Below are 23065 nucleotides of genomic sequence, written 5' to 3'. Positions count from 1 at the left end.
ATTTAACGCCCAAAAGGGTAGAGTTTTGGGCGTTAAACGCCAGAATGTGCAGCATTCTGGGCGTTTAACGCCAGGATGGCACAAGAGGGAAGATTTTGTTTTCAATGCAAATTTTTTTCAAGTTTTCAAAATCTTTTCAAAATCAAATCTTTTTCAAATCATATCTTTTCAATCAAATCCTTTTCAAATTCAATTTCTTTCTATTTTCAAAGATACTTGCTATCAATTAATGATTTGATTCAACATTTCAAGTATGTTGCCTTTTCTGTTGAGAAAGGTTTAATGTTTGAATCATATCTTTTCTTGATAGCCAAGTCATTAATTTTCAAAATCAATTTTTTTTTAAAATGTTTTTCAAATCATATCTTCTCAATCACATCTTTTTAAAACCAATCATATCTTCTTAGCCACATCATTTTCAAAATAACTTTCAATCAAATCTTTTTGATTTCTAATTTCAAATTCTTTTTCAAAAATCACTTGATTTCTTTCCCACTTTTATTTTCGAAAATCAATTAATGTTTTTCAAAATGTTTTCAAAATCTTTTACTTGATTTTCGAAAATTACTTCCCCTCTTCTCACATCCTTCTATTTATGGACTAACACTATTCCTTAATGCAAAATTCGAACTCCATCTTCTTTGATAAGTTCGAATTTTCTACTTCTGCCTTCTATTTTTCTTTTCCTCTGACACCTCAAGGAATCTCTATACTGTGACATAGAGGATTCCACATTTTCTTGTTCTCTTCTCTTTCTTATGAGCAGGAGCAAGGACAAAAGCATTCTTGTTGAGGCTGATCCTGAACCTGAAAGGACCTTGAAGCGAAAGCTAAGAGAAGCCAAGGCACAACTCTCTGTAGAGGACCTAACAGAAATCTTCAAAGAAGAAGAACCCATGGCAGCCGAAAACAACAACAATGCCAACAATGCAAGGAAGGTGCTGGGTGACTTTGCTGCACCTACTCCCGACTTCTATAGGAGAAGCATCTCTATCCCTGCCATTGGAGCAAACAACTTTGAGCTTAAGCCTCAATTAGTTTCTCTAATGCAACAGAATTGCAAGTTCCATGGACTTCCATTGGAAGATCCTCATCAGTTTTTAGCTGAGTTCTTGCAAATCTGTGACACTGTCAAGACTAATGGGGTTGACCCTGAGGTCTACAGACTTATGCTATTCCCTTTTGCTGTAAGAGACAGAGCTAGAATATGGTTGGACTCACAACCTAAAGAAAGCCTGAACTCTTGGGAAAAGCTAGTCAATGCCTTCTTGGCAAAGTTCTTTCCACCTCAAAAATTGAGTAAGCTTAGAGTGGAAGTCCAAACCTTCAGACAGAAGGAAGGAGAATCCCTCTATGAAGCTTGGGAAAGATACAAACAATTAATCAGAAAGTGTCCCACTGATATGCTTTCTGAATGGAGCATCATTGGAATTTTCTATGATGGTCTCTCTGAACTATCCAAGATGTCTTTGGATAGCTCTGCTGGAGGATCTCTTCATCTGAAGAAGACGCCTACAGAAGCTCAAGAGTGGATTGAAATGGTTGCAAATAACCAATTCATGTACACTTCTGAAAGGAATTCTGTGAACAATGGGACCAATCAGAAGAAAGGAGTTCTTGAGATTGACACTCTGAATGCCATACTGGCTCAGAATAAAATATTGACTCAACAAGTCAATATGATTTCTCAAAGTCTGTCTGGAATGCAAAATGCACCAAGCAGTACTAAGGAAGCTTCATCTGAAGAAGAAGCTTATGATCCTGAGAACCCTTCAATAGAAGAGGTGAATTACATGGGAGAACCCTATGGAAACACCTATAATCCCTCATGGAGAAATCATCCAAATCTCTCATGGAAGGATCAACAGAGACCTCAACAAGGTTTCAACAACAATAATGGTGGAAGAAACAGGTTTAGCAATAGCAAGCCTTTTCCATCATCTTCTCAGCAACAGATAGAGAGTTCTAAGCAGAATACCTCTGACTTAGCAACCATGGTCTCTGATCTAATCAAAACCACTCAAAATTTCATGATTGAAACAAGGTTCTCCATTAGAAATTTGGAGGCACAAGTGGGTCAGCTGAGCAAGAAAATTACTGAACTCCCTCCTAGTACTCTTCCAAGCAATACAGAAGAAAATCCAAAAGGAGAGTGCAAAGCCATCAACATGGCCGAATTTGGAGAGGAGGAAGAGGCAGTGAACGCCACTGAGGAAGACCTCAATGGACGTCCACTGGCCTCCAATGAGTTCCCCAATGAGGAACTATGGGAATCTGAGGCTCAAAATGAGACCATAGAGGTTCCATTGGACTTACTTCTGCCATTCATGAGCTCTGATGAGTATTCTTCCTCTGAAGAGGATGAGTATGTCACTGAAGAGCAAGTTGCTAAATACCTTGGAGCAATCATGAAGCTAAATGACAAGTTATTTGGGAATGAGACTTGGGAAGATGAACCCCCTTTGCTCACCAAGGAACTGGATGACTTGTCTAGGCAGAAACTGCCTCAAAAGAGACAGGATCCTGGGAAGTTTTCAATACCTTATACCATAGGCACCATGACCTTCAAGAAGGCCTTGTGTGACTTAGGGTCAAGTGTAAACCTCATGCCTCTCTCTGTAATGGAGAAGTTAGGGATCTTTGAGGTGCAAGCTGCAAAAATCTCACTAGAGATGGCAGACAATTCAAGAAAACAAGCCTATGGACTTGTAGAGGATGTTCTGGTAAAAGTTGAAGACCATTACATCCCTGCTGATTTCATAGTCCTAGAAACTGGGAAGTGCATGGATGAATCCATCATCCTTGGCAGACCCTTCCTAGCCACAGCAAGGGCTGTGATTGATGTTGATAGAGGAGAATTAATCATTCAAGTGAATGAAGAATCCTTTGTGTTTAAGGCTCAAGGATATCCCTCTGTCATCATGGAGAGGAAGCATGAAGAGCTTCTCTCAAAACAGAGCCACACAGAGCCCCCACAGTCAAACTCTAAGTTTGGTGTTGGGAGGCCACAACCAACTTCTAAGTTTGGTGTTGAACCCCCACATTCAAACTCTAAGTTTGGTGTTGGGAGGTTCCAACATTGCTCTGAGTATTTCTGAGGCTCCATGAGAGCCCTCTGTCAAGCTACTGACATTAAAGAAGGGCTTGTTGGGAGGCAACCCAATGTTATATTTTATCTATTTTCCTTTGTTATTTTATGTTCTTTTGTAGGTTGATGATCATGAGAAGTCACAAAATCAATTGAAAAAGCAAAAACAGAATGAAAAACAGAAAGAAAAACAGCACACCCTGGAGGAGAGCGTGCTGGCGTTTAAACGCCAGTAAGGCTAGCTGTTGGGCGTTTAACGCCCAGTCTGGCACCATTCTGGGCGTTTAACGCCAGAAAGGGGCACTAGACTGGCGTTAAATGCCAGAAAAGGGCAAGCATTCGGCGTTAAACGCCAGAAATGGGCACCAGCCCGGCGTTTAACGCCAGAATTGGCTCAAAACACATTTTTGCTTGCCACTTGGTGCAGGGATGACTTTTCCTTGACACCTCAGGATCTGTGGACCCCACAGGATCCCCATCTACCCCACCACTCTCTCTCTTCTTCACCCATTCACCAATCACCTCAACACCTCTTCCCCAAAAACCCTTCACCTATCAAATCCCATATTTCTCTTCACCACTCACATCCATCCTTCATAAAACCCCACCTACCTCACCCTTCAAATTCAAACCACTTTCCCTCCTAAACCCACCCATACATGACCGAACCATGAGCCCCCCCACTCCTATATAAACCCATCTTCACTCCTTCATTTTCACACAACCAAACCACCACTTCTCCCCCTTTTTGGCCGCACACAAAGCCATTCCCTTCTTCCTCATTTCTTCTTCTTCTACTCTCTTCTTTCTTCTTTTGCTCGGGGACGAGCAAACCTTTTAAGTTTGGTGTGGTAAAAGCATTGCTTTTTGTTTTTCTATAACCATTTATGGCATCCAAGGCCGGAGAAACCTCTAGAAAGAGAAAAGGGAATGCAAAAGCTTCCACCTCCGAGTCATGGGAGATGGAAAGATTCATCTCAAGGGTGCATCAAGACCACTTCTATGAAGTTGTGGCCTTGAAGAAGGTGATCCCCGAGGTCCCTTTTTCACTCAAAAAGAGTGAATATCCGGAGATCCGACATGAGATCCGAAGAAGAGGTTGGGAAGTTCTTACCAACCCCATTCAACAAGTCGGAATCTTAATGGTTCAAGAGTTCTATGCCAATGCATGGATCACCAAGAACCATGACCAAAGTGTGAACCCGGATCCAAAGAATTGGCTTACCATGGTTCGGGGGAAATACTTGGATTTTAGTCCGGAAAATGTAAGGGTGGCATTCAACTTGCCCATGATGCAAGGAGATGAACATCCTTACACTAGAAGGGTCAACTTTGATCAAAGGTTGGACCAAGTCCTCACAGTCATATGTGAAGAGGGCGCCCAATGGAAGAGAGATTCAAGAGGGAAGCCGGTTCAACTGAGAAGGCATGACCTCAAACCCGTGGCTAGAGGATGGTTGGAGTTTATCCAACGCTCAATCATTCCCACTAGCAACCGGTCCGAAGTTACTATAGACCGGGCTATCATGATTCATAGCATCATGATTGGAGAAGAAATAGAAGTTCATGAGGTGATATCCCAAGAACTTTATAAGGTGGCGGACAAGTCCTCTACCTTGGCAAGGTTAGCCTTTCCTCATCTCATTTGTCACCTCTGTTATTCAGTTGGAGTTGACATAGAGGGAGACATCCCCATTGATGAGGACAAGCCCATCACTAAGAAGAGGATGGAGCAAACAAGAGACCCCTCTCATCATCAAATCCCTGAGATGCCTCAAGGGATGCACTTTCCTCCACAAAACTATTGGGAGCAACTAAACACCTCCCTAGGAGAGTTGAGTTCCAACATGGGACAACTAAGGGTGGAGCACCAAGAACACTCTGTTCTCCTCCATGAAATTAGAGAAGATCAAAGAATCATAAGAGAGGAGCAACAAAGACAAGGAAGAGACATTGAGGAGCTCAAGCACTCCATAAGATCTTCAAGAGGAAGAACAAGCCGCCATCACTAAGGTGGACCCGTTCTTTAATTTCCTTGTTCTTTATTTTCCTGTTTTTCGAATTTTAGTGCTTATGTTTGTCTATGTTTGTGTCTTGTGATCATTAGTGTCTTAGTGTCTATGCCTTAAAGTTATGAATGTCCTATGAATCCATCACCTCTCTTAAATAAAAAATGTTCTTAATTGAAAAAGAGTAGAATTGCATGAATTCTGAATTTTATAACAGTTTAATTATTTTGATGTGGTGGCAATACTCTTGTTTTCTGAATGTATGCTTAAACAGTGCATATGTCTTTTGAATTTGTGGTTCATGAATGTTGGCTCTTGAAAGAATGATGAAAAAGGAGACATGTTACTGAGGATCTGAAAATTCATAAAAATGATTCTTGAAGCAAGAAAAAAAGCAGTGAATACAAAAAAAAAAATTTTCGAAAAAAAAAGAAGAGAAAAAGAAAAAGAAAGAAAAAGAAAGAAATAAAGTTGTGATCCAAGGCAAAAAGAGTGTGCTTAAGAACCCTGGACACCTCTAATTGGGGACTCTAGCAAAGCTGAGTCACAATCTGAAAAGGTTCACCCAATTATGTGTCTGTGGCATGTATGTATCCGGTGGTAATACTGGAAGACAGAGTGCTTTGGGCCACGGCCAAGACTCAATAAGTAGCTGTGTTCAAGAATCATCATACTTAACTAGGAGAATCAATGACACTATCTGGATTCTGAGTTCCTAAAGAAGCCAATCATTCTGAATTTCAAAGGATAGAGTGAGATGCCAAAACTGTTCAGAGGCAAAAAGCTAAAAGCCCCGCTCATCTGATTAATACTGATCTTTATAGATGTTTTTGGAATTCATTGCATATTCTCTTCTTTTTATCTTGTTTGATTTTCAGTTGCTTGAGGACAAGCAACAATTTAAGTTTGGTGTTGTGATGAGCGGATAATTTGTACGCTTTTTGGCATTGTTTTTAGTATGTTTTTAGTATGATCTAGTTAGTTTTTAGTATATTTTTATTAGTTTCTAGTTAAAATTCACTTTTCTGGACTTTACTATGAGTTTGTGTGTTTTTCTGTGATTTCAGGTATTTTCTGGCTGAAATTGAGGGACCTGAGCAAAAATCTGATTCAGAGACTAAAAAGGACTGCAGATGCTGTTGGATTCTGACCTCCCTGCACTCGAAGCGGATTTTATGGAGCTACAGAAGCCCAATTGGCGCGCTCTCAACGGCGTTGGAAGGTAGACATCCTGGGCTTTCCAGCAATATATGATAGTCCATACTTTGCCCAAGATTTGATGGCCCAAACCGGCGTTCAAAGTCACCCTCAGAATTTCCAGCGTTAAACGCCGGAACTGGCACAAGAATGGGAGTTAAACGCCCAAACTGGCATAAAAGCTGGCGTTTAACTCCAAGAAGAGTCTCTACACGAAAATGCTTCAATGCTCAGCCCAAGCACACACCAAGTGGGCCCAGAAGTGGATTTTTATGTCATTTACTCATCTCTGTACACCCTAGGCTACTAGTTCTCTATATATAGGACCTTTTACTATTGTATTTGGAGCTTTTGATCATGTTTTTATGATTGAACCCTCTTTGGGAGGCTGGCCATTCGGCCATGCCTAGACCTTGTTCTTATGTATTTTAAACGGTGGAGTTTCTACACACCATAGATTAAGGTGTGGAGCTCTGCTGTACCTCGAGTATTAATGCAATTACTATTGTTCTTCTATTCAATTCCGCTTGTTCTTGTTCCAAGATATCACTTGTTCTTCAACTTGATGAATGTGATGATCCGTGACACTCATCATCATTCTCACCTATGAACGTGTGCCTGACAACCACCTCCGTTCTACCTTAGATTGGGTGAATATCTCTTGGATTCTTGATACACGATGCATGGTTGATCGCCTGACAACCGAGTGCTCGCCTGACAACCGAGCCAGCCATTCCGTGAGATCAGAGTCTTCGTGGTATAGGCTAGAACTGATGGCGGCATTCAAGAGAATCCGGAAGGTCTAACCTTGTCTGTGGTATTCTGAGTAGGATTCAATGATCGAATGACTGTGACGAGCTTCAAACTCCTGAAGGCAGGGCGTTAGTGACAGACGCAAAAGAATCACTGGATTCTATTCCGGCCTGATTGAGAACCGACAGATGGATAGCCGTGCCGTGACAGGGTGCGTTGAACATTTCCACTGAGAGGATGGGAGGTAGCCACTGACAACGGTGAAACCCTTGCATAAGCTTGCCATGGAAAGGAGTAAGAAGGATTGGATGAAGACAGTAGGAAAGCAGAGAGACGGAAGGGACAAGCATCTTCATACGCTTATCTGAAATTCCTACCAATGAATTACATAAGTATCTCTATCTTTATCTTTATGTTTTCGTATATCATCATTCATATCCATTTGAGTCTGCCTGACTAAGATTTACAAGGTGACCATAGCTTGCTTCATACCAACAATCTCTGTGGGATCGACCCTTACTCGCGTAAGGTTTATTACTTGGACGACCCAGTACACTTGCTGGTTAGTTGTGCGAAGTTGTGTTTATGCCATGGTTTTGAACACCAAGTTTTTGGATTTATCACCGGGGATTATTTGTGTTGTGAAAAGTATTGATCACAATTTCGTGCACCAGTTACTCAGTTACGTGTTTTGGATTCTGTTCATACATTGGGTCGAGTTGTCCGACCCGGGATGTTCGACAGACAAAGCGACCGACCTCTTCAGGTCAAGACAATCTGACCTCTCCTTAAAGAGCTCGGCCAAGTCACAGGAAAACGCAAAGAAGGGCCCAAATAGAGGAGCACGCCTGAAATCCTAAGGTAGCCCAAACCTACAGAGAGAAGGGCGGTTCCCTTGAAGATACGCTGACCTCACCCAAAAGATAAGATAAGATAAGATAAGATAACTAACTTATCTTATCTAAGAAGGTCACTCTACGCCATTATAAATACACTGGAGCACCCAGGTATAACTCATACTCTGATTCTACTCAATACCTGTTTAATATCCTTGCTAACTTAATCATCGGAGTCCCTTGCAGGTACCCCCCACCCTTCGGTGATAAAGGATCAGCAGCACTCTCAGTTCCACAAGTCGGACACACCAGCTCCGGCTACTACACACCTGTCGGACACGTCAGCTCTGACCAACACAGAAGATCTCGACCGAGATCGACCTATAGTTTCAGGTAACCCTCAGAACATTGGCGCCGTTGCCGGGGAACCTGGAAGTCATCCCATCACCATGGCGGACGACCATGACAACGACCACGATTCAGGTTTGGAAGATAGAACGCCGCACAAGAACGTAGATGTTACACTCAAAGATACTCCGAAGCCTAACAAAAACAAAAATTCATCAAATCCAGGAGTGATAGAGGCACTTCAGGATCGATTAAAGCAACTTGAGAAAGAAGCCCAACATCAACGCGAAAAAAAAGAGGATATGCATCGGGAGATAAGGAGACACCGAGAATTAGAAGATAAACTTCTAAAACTCGAAGCCGATCTCAAAACTAAAGCTACTCGATCCACTCCAGAGGATAGCTCTCGCAAGGATCAAGATCCATTCACCAGGGAAATTATGAAGACCAAAATCCCAAAGGACTTCAAACTTCTGGATATGACTCTGTATGACGGCACTTCAGACCCCAACCATCATCTCAGCAATTTCAGAAGTAGAATGTACCTCACTGACGCCTCGGATGCAGTTCGCTGCAAGGCCTTTCCAACAACTCTTACCAAGACAGCCATTAGATGGTTCGACAGCCTACCTCCAAAGTCCATCTCAAGCTTCGACGACCTGGCCAAAAAGTTCCTGGCCAGATTTTCCATACAAAAAGAAAAGGCTAAACACGCACCCAGCCTACTAGGAATCAAGCAAGGGGATCGGGAGAGTCTTCGTAACTACATGGAAAGATTTAACAAAACATGCATGGACATACAAAGTCTACCTACAGAAGCTGCCATTATGGGCCTCATAAATGGCCTACGAGAAGGACCGTTTAGCCAATCTATATCAAAGAAGTACCCTGCATCCCTGGACGAAGTACAAGAACGGGCGCAGAAATACATCAACACAGAGGAGAATTCTCGACTTGGGGAAGCCTCGTGGTTCGGTTCCACCTACCGAGATAAAGATAAAGAATCCAAGAAAAAGGAAGATCGCTCCAGGGAGAAAATAAAAAAATATCATAACTACACCCCTCTTAGGGTATCTGATAAATCCCATTTGTAGGGTTTATCTTGTGCTTGATTTAGGAGATTTTATAACCTTTTACCCACATTTATCCATTGAAATAGCATGGTTTTATAACTTCTCCTTTAATTGTGCTTAAGAGTGAAAACATGCTTTTTAGGACTTAAAATAGCTAAATTTAATTCACCTTGATTCTATTAGATGCCTTGATATGTTTGTTAAGTGATTTCAGATTTAGGAGGCAAAGATTGGATCAAGGGAATGAAGAAAGAAAGCATGAAAAGTTGGAGAACTTATGAAGAAATGAAAGAACCGGAAAGCTGTCAAGCCGACCTCTTTGCACTTAAACAACCATAACTTGAGCTACAGAGGTCCAAATGATGCGGTTTCAGTTGGGTTGGAAAGCTAACATCCGGGGCTTCAAAACGATATAAGATTTGCCATATTTGCTACACGTATGATGACGCGTACGCGCATAGTACGCGCATGCGCCGTTGCTGCCACCTGGTTCACTTAAAGCAAAACGTGGCCAGCAAATTCTAAAGCCTTGTGGGCCCAATCCAACTCATTTCTGATGCTATTTAAGCTAAGAATTGAAGGGGAATCAACATACTTTTGATCATTAGTCATAGTTTAGTAGTTAGAGTTAGTTTCTAGAGAGAGAAGCTCTCACTTCTCTCTATAATTAGGATTAGGATTAGGTTTAGTTATTAGATCTAGATTTTAATTCATCTTCTTCTACTTCTATCTTCTCAATTCCTTGTTGTTACATTCATTCTTCTTCCATTCTTTTATTGTAATTTCCTTTATGTTGTTCTTGCATTTTGTTGTAGATCTACTATTGTTCATTCCATTTTCTTTCAATTCAATAAGAGGTAATTCATAATAATTGTTCTTCTTTGCTTTTCTATTGTTGATTTCTTGCCTTTGTAGTTAGATCTCTCTTTAATTCTTGCAATTTATGTTGTTTACTTTTATTGCCTTTTATGTGTTTGTTGAAATGCCTCTTCTAGATATAGTATAGATTTTGTTCCTCTTGGCATAGGTAGAGTAATTAGTGACACTTGAGTTATCTAATTCCTTTGTTGATTGGTAATTGGAGAGATTGCTAATTGGTTTGGAGTGCACTAAAGCTAGTCTTTCCTTGGGAGTTGGCTAGGACTTGTGGCTCAAGTCAATTCATCCACTTGACTTTCCTTCATTTAGTAAGGGTTAATTAAGTGGTAGCAATGAACAATTCTCATCAAAGTTGAGAAGGATAACTAGGATAGGACTTATAATTTTCATACCTTGCCAAGAGCCTTTTATAGTTGTTAAGTTATTTTCATTGCCATTTACTTTTCATGCTTCTTATCCAAAACCCCAAAACACATTTCTAACCAATAACAAGACACTTTATTGTAATTCCTAGGGAGAACGACCCGAGGTTTGAATACTTCGGTTTATAATTTTAGGGGTTTGTTTTAGTGACAAACAACTTTTTGTATGAGAAGATTATTGTTTGGTTTAAAAACTATACTTGCAACGAGAATTCATTTGTGAAATTCTAAACCATCAAAAATCTAATCATCAAAATGGCGCCGTTGCCGGGGAATTGCAATGGTGTTATCTTATTGGTTATTGTATATATGTGAATATTGTGAATAGCTTGATTTTTTTGGATTGCTTGCTAGTTAGGACTTTGTTTCATTATTTCTTATTAGTTTTTGTTTTTATTTTCTCTTTTCACCATGAATTCTCATTTTGGCTATGAGTGTGAATACAATTATGTTGTAGGAAGTGGAGATTACAAGGAAGATGTGTATCAAGGATGGAACAATCAAAGGTGGGAGGAGCCATATGCATATGATCAATCCTCTTGGCAACAACCTCCACCAATGCACTATGAAGAAGAGCCATTCTTTGATGCATACCAATCCAATGGCTATGGTGAATCACCTTGTGACTTTCAAGAACCACCACCATATGCCTATGAACCATATCCTCAACATAACTCTCAACCATACTCACAAGCCCCTTCTTACCAACCACCTTCATATGACCCTAATCCATATCCATCCTACCAACAACCTTATGAGCCATATGAACCACACATAGAGCCACCACCACTCCAACATCAACATTTTCAAGAGCCACCTCCTCCATATTATTACCAAGATGAACCACCTCCAATAAATGAAAATTTTCAACCACAAGATGAATTCTACCTTCCACCACAACCTCACATGGAAGAATATTCATGTCCATCGATCCAAGACGCATATGATCCCTATCATGATATCCATGTGAAACAAGAGTCAAGGGATCGTCTCAAAGAAGCATTGGATCAATTTCAAGCAACCATGGAGTGTGTTGTGCAACAAGTGGAAAGAGTGGAGAATATTGAACCACCACAACTCTACCAAGAAGAACCATCTTCATACTATGAACCCTTCCCCCAAAATGATGAATCCTTCCACCCACCCCAACCTCTAATGGATGAAACCCTTGGTATTCTTGTTCAAGGGCAAGAAGAGATGAAAAGGAATGTGCAAAATTTCATGGCCGCCTTGGATGCGGTAACAAATCAATTAGCCTCCCAATGCTTGAACACTCAAGGAACTCCCATGGCTACATGTGGAGAATCGAATGAAGAACATAGCATGAAGGAGAGATTGGAAACTCCAGTGGGAAATGAGGGAAGTTGCTTTGTATTGGAACAATTGGAGGAAGCTTTAATTGTTGAAGACAAGGAAGAAGTGGTAGAAGACTTAGGAGATGCGGAGCCTCCATGGGAACATAGAGTTGAAGAAAACTCCTCCAAGATGATTGAAATTGATGCTAGGGAGGAAAGTGCACACCTTCCAAGGTATACTCCATATGAAGACTTGGATGGGATAGAGCAAGGATTGAGTTCCCTTGGTGATGAAGATCAAGCATCAAGTCTTAGTGGTGAAGAATCCTTTGAGCATGAAGAACCTTCTCCTGTTGGATTTGAAAGCGTTGAGGAGGTAAATTTTTCTCACCCTCTCTATTATGATTTGAGTAAAGGAAAAGATTTAGATAAAATTGTTAAACAAAGGATTGAGATTAAGAGATCTTGTGAAGAGGTAGAAGTCCCTAGAAATAGAAGAACAAGGGTTGGCTATGCTTTGTCAAGATCTTTGAAAGCATCTTTGCCTAGGTTGTCATCTACACCTTCATTTGAGTGGGTGAAATTCATTTCTATTAGCTTTATTATCCCACTTGAATATGGTTTGCTTGAAACGGATGGCCAACTTAGGGAAGTTTGTGGGATGAAGCGTAAGCGGAAAAGGTTTTGTGGTGGGCGTTGCAAATCAAGGCTCATTATGGTTGATGCATCAAACATGAGATATAAAGGTTGGAGTAGTACTCAAATAGATGGGTCTAGGAGGATTGTTGGCCACTATATAGAGAATTCACCTTACTCACCACCCGGTTGGACTAATAATGATGATCAACCTCAAGACGGGTGTGAAAACAAAGTGTGGGATCCCGGATTACAAGAAGAGAATCAACTTTGGGAGCCCCAAGCTTGTGAAGAACTCCATCAACACTTGGCTCAATCCATAAGAAATCTTGGGGCACAATGGAGAACCAAGCATTGGTGGGAGTTCCAAGATGAATTCAAGCACAAGCCACCTTGATGAGGAGCTCTCCATAAGTCCAACTTAAGGACAATAAACAAAAGTGCTAGGTGGGAGACAACCCACCATGGTAACTTCTTTTCATTTTCCGTTTTGTACACATTGGTAAAAGTAGTTTAAATTCATGTTTTGATTAGTTTGTTGAGTTCAATTAGCATTTTATCATGTTAAATAAGGTTTTATGGTGTTTTGGTAGCTGTTTGGAGGTTTGGAATGCTTGGATTGGTTCAAAAACATAGCAAAAATTTTTGAAAAATAGAGCACCATCCACGCGTACGCGCACTGCGTGCGTACGCGTGCATCAAGCGTTTTGGACCATCCACGCGAGAGCGCCATGCACGCGTACGCGTGGATTGAGAAGTTCCACCTTCCATTCCTTGACCCGAGAGTTAGGCCTGCACTGTGCGGAAATTGGGCCTGAGGCATAGACCTATTTGCGCGCTCGCGCACATGACGCGTACGCGCCACTCTCAAAATAAGCCATCGACGCGCGCGCGTCATGTGTGCGTGCGCGTGGATGCCCTTTCTTCCATCCATTTCTTTTCTTCTCCTTTTTCTATTTCTTTTCCTTCTCCTTTCTTCTTCCCTCCTCCAATCCCTCATCCAACGCTTCCTAACACCATGGATAACCATTTATTTTAGTTGGTTAATTAGTTAGTTTTCATTTTATTTTCTCTCTTTTCATTATAAGTGTTGGATTATTGACTTTGTTTACTACACATTGTTGCCTCTTATTGCCTAAATGCTATTTTAACATGAATGTTTTTCGATAATCTTTGTTGGACTATTTAATTGAGGTTATATTTTGCTACTTGGTTTTGAGTTTTTCATGCTTACCTTTTAAGAATACCAAGTGATGAGAATTGCATTTGAGCTTGTAACTTTTTTGAATTGCATGATTTGGCCACCATGTGATTTGAACCGTATTCTTTGATTAGGCAATCTCTTGATGGATGATGTTGAGCATTTACCTTAATGCATTGTATTTCATGATTATATCCATCCATATGTTTGACTTGAATGTTTTCATGCTTCTCTAATGCTTGTTTTACCTTACAAGTTCACTTAAAGCATCTCAAGCATACTAGAATGAGTAAAGTGCATGCTTCTTTTGTGACATAGCTTTTTATGCTAATGTGTGTTCTAAACCGCACAATTTAGAATTTACACACCTATTTGTCATCAATGTCACACTAATCCACTCACTCAAGTCTAGTGATTTACCTTATTCCAATAATGTATGCTTCCTTGCTTTTATATCTTCTCATCTTATGGTGTTATATTTTTATTTTCATTATGAATGCACCACAAGCAAACATGGAAGCAAGACTAAGAACACGCAGCAATCTGGAGACTCGCCGTACCCCTTTGCTCATCCTTCAATGCACCGAGGACGGTGCAAACTTTTAAGTGTGGGGAGGTCGTCCGACCGGTCGGCGATTTTAGGTGACAAGTTTCTAATTCCAACACTTTTGCATTTCATTTTAGGTTTTTAGGATTTTTACTTGCATTTTCTTAATTTTTGCATATGTATACACAATATGCTTATTCAAAATAATGAAATTTTTCAAGGATTTCTATCTATAGGGCACCAATTGATTTGAGTGAAAACCTTTTCATTAAACTTGCTTGAATTATATATCTTGTGGATCATGTTTTTGAGCTAAGAACACAAGCAAGTGAGTTTTGAGCCTAATGGTGTGGTTACATCTTATAACCACTTATTTTCCTTCTTGTGTGCATTATTCTCTTTCTATGAATGTGATCTTTGATTTGTTTGATTCTTTATATCCATTATTTTGTGTATTTATGCATTTATATGATTGAGGCCATCATTTCATTTAGCTTACTTACCCAAAAAGCCTTACCTTTTATCTTCCATTGTTAGCCAAATTTGAGCCTACGCTTAACCCACTTGTTCTTTAATTTAGCACATTACAAGCCTTAAAGCGGAAAATAATAAAAGTCCTTAATTTGGATCTTTGATTAGCTTAGGCTAGTGTATGTGAGTATCATTCAAGTGTGGGAACCTTGGGACATTGTGTGAATAAAAGGGTAGTTTTGTATTATTATTGGAAATATTGGGAATTGGGTACATACTCATATATTGATCAAATGTAAAACCTTATGCATTGATGTTCTTGTATATATAAAAAAAAAGGGAAATGAGAAAAGCAAAAAAAAAAAAAAGAAAAAAGAGAAAAAAAAGAAAAAAGAAGAAAAAAAGAAGAAAAAGAAAGAAATAAAAAGGGGACAAAATGCCCCAAAGCAAAGTGAAGCTCAATAAAGATCAATGCATAAGTGTTGTGAAATGAAACGGAAATGCATGAGTATGTGGAGAAGTGAAGAATGGGTAGTTGGTTAGAACTTAATCGTATAGGATGTCATAGGTTATGTGGGAAGTCTAAGCTTATCAAAGATTCAAATCTCAAGCTCACTTAACCAAATATGCATCCTACCTTGACACTAACCCCATTACAACCTAAGGAAAAGACCTCATGATAGATGTATGCATGCATGAGATATATGTTGATTGTTAGAAGAATAACAAATCTTGGAAAGCACGATTAGAGGAGAATTGAGTGAATCAACCCTAAACACTTGAGCGAATAGAGTGCAAACACTTCCGGTGAGGGTTTGATGCTCAATTACATGTTTTCACCTACAATCATCACTCTTCATGCAAGTTTGTAAAAATATTTAATAGCTCAATTCAATTGTGGATTAGACTTGCTAGTCCTTAGACCTTGTGCATATATGCTTCTTGGGAATTGATTTATTTTGACTAAGCAAATTGCATTCATTTAGATAGTTGCATATAGGTAGATTGCATTTAGTTAGTTTCCATTGAATAAATGCCATACCCTTACTTCATTCTTGGTTTTAGCATGAGGACATGCTTAGTTTAAGTGTGGGGAGGTTGATAAACCCCATTTGTAGGGTTTATCTTGTGCTTGATTTAAGGGATTTTATGACCTTTTACCCACATTTATTCAATGAAATAGCATGGTTTTATAACTTCTCCCTTAATTGTGCTTAAGAGTGAAAACATGCTTTTTAGAACTTAAAATAGCTAAATCTAATTCTCTTTGATTCCATTAGATGCCTTGATATGTTTGTTAAGTGATTTAAGGTTTAGGAGGCAAAGATTGAATCAAGGGAATGAAGAAAGAAAGCATGAAAAGTTGGAGAACTCATGAAGAAATGAAAGAACCGGAAAGATGTCAAGCCGACCTCTTCGCACTTAAACGACCATAACTTGAGCTACAGAGGTCCAAATGATGCAGTTCTAGTTGGGTTAGAAAGCTAACATCTGGGGCTTCAAAACGATATAAGATTTGTCATAGTTGCTACACGTATGGTGGCGCGCACGCGCATAGTACGCGCACGCGCCGTTGTTGCCACCTGGTTCACTTAAAGCAAAACGTGGCCAGCCAATTCTAAAGCCTTGTGGGCCCAATCCAACTCATTTCTGATGCTATTTAACCCAAGGAATAAAGAGGGAAAGAGAAGTTAGTTACCATTAGTTTAGTTTAGCTTAGTTTTGGAGGGAAAATTAGTTTTAGAGAGAGAAGCTCTCACTTCTCTCTAGGATTAGGATTAGGATTAGTTCTTAGATCTAGGTTTTAATCTTTGCTTTCTTCCACTTCTACCTCTCAATTCTTTGTTGCTACATTCATCTTTTTCTACTCTTTTGTTGTAATTCCCTTTATGTTGTTCTTATATTTTGTTGTAGATCTAGTATTGTTCCTTCTACATTCTTCCAATTCAATAAGAGGTAATTCATACTAAATGTGTCTTCTTTGCTTTTCTATTGTTGATCTCTTGTTTTTGTAGTTGTAGATTCCTTTAATTCTTGCATTTAATAATGATTACTTCTATTGCACTTTATGTGTTTGTTGAAATGTCTCTTATAGATATAGTATAGATTTTGTTCCTCTTGGCCTAGGTAGAGTAATTAGTGACACTTGAGTTATCTAATTCCTTTGTTGATTGATAATTGGAGAGATTGCCAATTGGTTTGGAGTGCACTAAAGCTAGTCTTTCCTTGGGAGTTGGCTAGGACTTGTGGCTCAAGTCAATTCATCCACTTGACTTTCCTTCATTTAGTAAGGGTTAACTACGTGGTAGCAATGAATAATTCTCATCACAATTGAGAAGGATAACTAGGATAGGACTTCTAATTTTTATACCTTGCCAAGAGCCTTTTATAGTTGTTAGTTTATTTTCATTGCCATTTACTTTTCATGCTTCTTATCCAAAACCCCAAAACACATTTCTAACCAATAACAAGACACTTTATTGTAATTCCTAGGGAGAACGACCCGAGGTTTGAATACTTCGGTTTATAATTTTAGGGGTTTGTTTTAGTGACAAACAACTTTTTGTATGAGAAGATTATTGTTTGGTTTAGAAACTATACTTGCAACGAGAATTCATTTGTGAAATTCTAAACCATCAAAAATCTAATCATTAAAATTTCATGGCCACCTTGGATGCGGTAACAAATCAATTAGCCTCCCAATGCTTGAACACTCAAGGAACTCCCATGGCTACATGTGGAGAATCGATGAAGAACATAGCATGAAGGAGAGATTGGAAACTCCGGTGGGAAATGAAGGAAGTTGCTTTGTATTGGAACAATTGGAGGAAGCTTTAATTGTTGAAGACAAGGAAGAAGTGGTAGAAGACTTAGGAGATGCGGAGCCTCCATGGGAATATAGAGTTGAAGAAAACCCCTCCAAGATGATTGAAATTGATGCTAGGAAGGAAAGTGCACACCTTCCAAGGCATATTCCATATGAAGACTTGGATAGAATAGAGCAAGAATTGAGTTCCCATGGCAGTGAAGAGCAAGCATCAAGTCCTAATGGTGGAGAATCCTTTGAACTTGAAGAACCTTCTCCCGGTGCATTTGAAAATGTTGTGGAGGTAAACTTCTTTCACCCTCCCAATTATAGTTTGATTAAGGGAAAAGGCTTAGATAGTATTAATGAACAAAGGATTGAATTAGAGAAATCTTGTGAAGAGGTGGAAGTCCTTAGAAATAGAAGGATGGGAGTGGAATACGCTTTGTCAAGATCCTTGAAAGCATCTTTGCCTAGGTTGTCATCTACTCCTTCACTTGAGTGGGTAAAATTCATTTCTATTAGCTTTATTGTCCCACTTGAGTATGGCTTGCTTGAAACGGATGGTCAACTTAGGATGCTTTGTGGGATGAAGCGTAAGCGAAAGATGTTTCGTGGTTGGCGTTGCAAATCAAGGCTCATTATGGTTGATGCATCAAACATGAGATATAAAGGTTGGAGTAGTGCTCAAATAGATGGGTCTAGGAGGATTGTTGGCCACTATATAGAGAATTCACCTTACTTACCACCCGGATGGACTAATAATGATGATCAACTTCAAGACAGGTGTGAAAATAAAGTGTGGGATCCCGGATTAGAAAAAGAGGATCAACATTGGGATCCCCAAGCTTGTGAAAAACTCCATCAACACTTGGCTCAACCCATAGGAAATCTTGGGGCACAATGGAGAACCAAGCATTGGTGGGAGTTCCAAGATGAATACAAGCACAAGCCACCTTGATGAGGAGCTCCCCATAAGTCCAACTTAAGGACAATAAATAAAAGTGCTAGGTGGGAGACACCCCACCATGGTAACATCTTTTCATTTTCTCTTTTGTAAATAGTGTAGAATTTGGTTGATTTTATATTTTGTTTTGTTAGTTGAGTATAGTTGATAGTTTAGTATGTTAAATAAGGTTTTAAGGTGTTTTGGTAGCTGTTTGGAGGTTTAGAATGCTTGGATTGGTGCAAAAACATAAAAAAAATTTTTGAAAACAGAGCACCATCCACGCGTGCGCGCATTGCACGCGTACGCGTGCATCAAGCGTTTTCGACCATCCACGCGAGCGCGCCATGCGTGCGTACGCGTGGATTGAGAAGTTCCACATTCCATACATTTTCCAGAGAGTTATGCCTACGCCACGCCAACGTTATGCCTTTGGCACAACCCCACTCGCGCGCATGCGCACATGACGCATACGCGCCACTCTCGAAATACACCATCCGCGCGCGCGGCATGCGCGCATACGCGCGGATTTCCTTCCTTCACCATATTTCTCTTCTTCTCCTCTTTCTATTTCTTTCCTCCTCCTTTCTTCTTCCCTTCTTCTACCCCTCATCCAACACTTCCAAACACCATGGATAACCATTTATTTTAGTTAGTTAATTAGTTAGTTAGTTAGTTTGTTAGATAGCTTTAGTTTAGTTTTCATTTTATTTTCTCCATTTTCATTATAAGTGTTGGCTTATTGACTTTGTTTACTACACATTGTTGCCTCTTATTGCCTAAATGCTATTTTAACATGAATGTTTTTCGATAATCTTTGTTGGACTATTTAATTGAGGTTATATTTTGCTACTTGGTTTTGAGTTTTTCATGCTTACCTTTTAAGAATACCAAGTGATGAGAATTGCATTTGAGCTTGTAACTTTTTTGAATTGCATGATTTGGCCACCATGTGATTTGAACCGTATTCTTTGATTAGGCAATCTCTTGATGGATGATGTTGAGCATTTACCTTAATGCATTGTATTTCATGATTATATCCATCCATATATTTTAGCTTGAATGCTTCCATGCTTCTTTAATGCTTGTTTTACCTTACAAGTTCACTTAAAGCATCTCAAGCATACTAGAATGAGTAAAGTGCATGCTTCTTTTGTGACATAGCTTTTATGCTAATGTGTGTTCTAAAAGGCGCCTAATTTAGAATTCACACACCTATTTGTCATTAATGTCACACTAATCAACCACTCAATTCTAGTTATTTACCTCATTCCAACATTGTATGCTTCCTTGCTTTTGTTTTCTCATCTTATGGTGTTATATTTTTGTTTTTCATGATGAATGCACCACAAGCAAACATGGAAGCAAGACTAAGAACATGCAGCAATCTCGAGATTCGCCGTACCCCCTTGCTTATCTTTGAGTGCACCGAGGACGGTGCAAACTTTTAAGTGTGGGGAGGTGTCCGACCGGTCGGCGATTTTGGGTGACAAAATTCTAATCCCAACACTTTTGCATTTCATTTTAGGTTTTTAGGATTTTTACTTGCATTTTCTTAATTTTTGCATATATATACACAATAAGCTTAGTCAAAATAATGAAATTTTTCAAGGATTTCTATCTATAGGGCACCAATTGATTTGAGTGAAAACTTTTCATAGAACTTGCTTGAATTATATATCTTGTGGATCATGTTTTGAGCTAAGAACACAAGCAAGTGAGTTTTGAGCCTAATGGTGTGGTTACATCTTACAACCACTTATTTTCCTTCTTGTGTGCATCATTCTCTTTCTATAATTATAATCTTTGATTTGTTTGATTCTTTATTTCCATTATTTTATGTATTCATGCATTTATATGATTGAGGCCATCATTTCATTAGCTCACTTACCCAAATGGCCTTACCTTTTATCTTCCTTTGTTAGCCAATTTTGAGCCTACGATTAAGCCACTTGGTTCTTTAATTTAGCACATTACAAGCCTTAAAGCGGAAAACAATTAATGTCCTTATTTGGATCTTTGATTAGCTTAGGCTAGTGTGTGTGAGTATCATTCAAGTGTGGAAACCTTGGGACATTGGGTGAATAAAAGTGTAGTTTTGTATTATTATTGGAAATATTGGGAATTGGGTACATACTCATGTATTGATCAAATGTAAAACCTTATGCATTGAGGTTCTTGTATATAGAAAGAAAAAAATGAGAAAAACAAAAGAGAAAGAAAAGAAAAATAATATGGAAAAGAAAAAAATAGAAAAAGAAAGAAAAAAGAAGAAAAAGAAAGAAATAAAAAGGGGACAAAATGCCCCAAAGCAAAGTGTAGCTCAATAAAATCAATGCATGAGTGTTGTGAAATGAAAAGGGATACATGAGTATGTGAAAAAGTGAAAAATGGGTAGTTAGGCTAGCTTTGAAATTGTATAGGATGTCATAGGTTAGGTGGGAAGTTTAAGCTTATCAAAGATTCAAATTTCAAGCTCACTTAACCATATATGCATCATACCTTGACCCTAGCCCCATTACAACCTATGAAAAGACCTCATGATATATGTATGGATGCATGAAATATTTGTTGATTGTTAGAAGAAAAACAAATCTTGGAAAGCATGATTAGGGGAGAATTGAGAGAATCAACCCTAAACACTTGAGCGAATAGAGTGCAAATACATCCGGTGAGGGTTTGATGCTCAATTACATGTTTCCACCTATGATCATCTCTTCTCATGCAAGTTTGTAAAAATATTTAATAACTCAATTCAATTTTGGATTAGACTTGCTAGTCCTTAGCCCTTGTGCATATATGCTTCTTGGGAATTGATTTATTTTGACCAAGCAATTGCATTCATTTAGATAGTTGCATATAGGTAGATTGCATTTAGTTAGTTCCATTGAATAAATGCCATACCCTTTACTTCATTCTTGGTTTAAGCATGAGGACATGCTTGGTTTAAGTGTGGGGAGGTTGATTAATCCCATTTGTAGGGTTTATCTTGTGCTTGATTTAGGGAATTTTATAACCTTTTACCCACATTTATCCATTGAAATAGCATGGTTTTATAACTTCTCCTTTAATTGTGCTTAAGAGTGAAAACATGCTTTTTAGGACTTAAAATAGCTAAATTTAATTCACCTTGATTCTATTAGATGCCTTGATATGTTTGTTAAGTGATTTCAGATTTAGGAGGCAAAGATTGGATCAAGGGAATGAAGAAAGAAAGCATGAAAAGTTGGAGAACTCATGAAGAAACGAAAGAACCGGAAAGCTGTCAAGCCGACCTCTTCGCACTTAAACGACCATAACTTGAGCTACAGAGGTTCAAATGATGCGGTTCTAGTTGGGTTGGAAAGCTAACATCAGGGGCTTCGAAACGATATAAGATTTGCCATAGTTGCTACACGTATGGTGACGCGTACGCGCATAGTACGCGCACGCGCCGTTGCTGCCACCTGGTTCACTTAAAGCAAAACGTGGCCAGCGAATTCTAAAGCCTTGTGGGCCCAATCCAACTCATTTCTGATGCTATTTAACCCAAGGATTGAAGGGGAATCAACATACTTTTGATTATTAGTCATAGTTTAGTAGTTAAAGTTAGTTTCTAGAGAGAGAAGCTCTAACTTCTCTCTATAATTAGGATTAGGATTAGGTTTAGTTATTAGATCTAAATTTTAATTCATCTTCTTCTACTTCTATCTTCTCAATTCCTTGTTGTTACATTCATTCTTCTTCCATTCTTTTATTGTAATTTCCTTTATGTTGTTCTTGCATTTTATTGTAGATCTACTATTGTTCATTCCATTTTCTTTCAATTCAATAAGAGGTAATTCATAATAATTGTTCTTCTTTGCTTTTCTATTGTTGATTTCTTGCCTTTGTAGTTAGATCTCTCTTTAATTCTTGCAATTTATGTTGTTTACTTTTATTGCCTTTTATGTGTTTGTTGAAATGCCTCTTCTAGATATAGTATAGATTTTGTTTCTCTTGGCATAGGTAGAGTAATTAGTGACACTTGAGTTATCTAATTCCTTTGTTGATTGGTAATTGGAGAGATTGCTAATTGGTTTGGAGTGCACTAAAGCTAGTCTTTCCTTGGGAGTTGGCTAGGACTTGTGGCTCAAGTCAATTCATCCACTTGACTTTCCTTCATTTAGTAAGGGTTAATTAAGTGGTAGCAATGAACAATTCTCATCACAGTTGAGAAGGAAGTCTTGGAGGAAGTACACAGCGGCATTTGTGGCAATCATCTCGGAGCACAAGCTCTCACCAAAAAGGTACTCCGGGCGGGATTCTATTGGCCAACTCTACGAAAGGAAGCTACCGAATTTGTAAAGACATGTCCACCATGTCAGAAGCATGCCAACTTTCACATCGCCCCGCTAGAAAAGCTCATCAGCGTGACCTTACCCTGGCAATTTGCAAAGTGGGGACTCGATCTTCTCGGACCCTTTTCCCAGGGATCGGGACAAGTCAAGTTCCTCATAATAGGGGTAGACTATTTCACAAAATGGATCGAGGCAGAACCCCTAGCCAACACCACTGCTCAAAGAAGTCGGAAATTCCT

The 23065-nt window shown here is 39.1% G+C and overlaps 1 non-coding gene across 1 annotated transcript; it reads right to left on the bottom strand.

Annotated features, from left to right (window-relative positions):
• Positions 1-1301: 1301 nt before the first annotated feature.
• LOC112700461 (small nucleolar RNA R71) lies at positions 1302-1409 on the bottom strand. Its single transcript, XR_003153369.1, has one exon. It is a non-coding gene; the product is annotated as a small nucleolar RNA R71 (small nucleolar RNA).
• Between the last annotated feature and the right edge of the window lie 21656 nt (positions 1410-23065).

This window comes from Arachis hypogaea, chromosome 6, assembly GCF_003086295.3.
Source record: "Arachis hypogaea cultivar Tifrunner chromosome 6, arahy.Tifrunner.gnm2.J5K5, whole genome shotgun sequence".
NCBI lineage: Eukaryota > Viridiplantae > Streptophyta > Magnoliopsida > Fabales > Fabaceae > Arachis > Arachis hypogaea.
The sequence above is the reverse complement of the archived record's forward strand: the minus strand, read 5'-3'. Positions and strand labels throughout refer to the sequence as shown.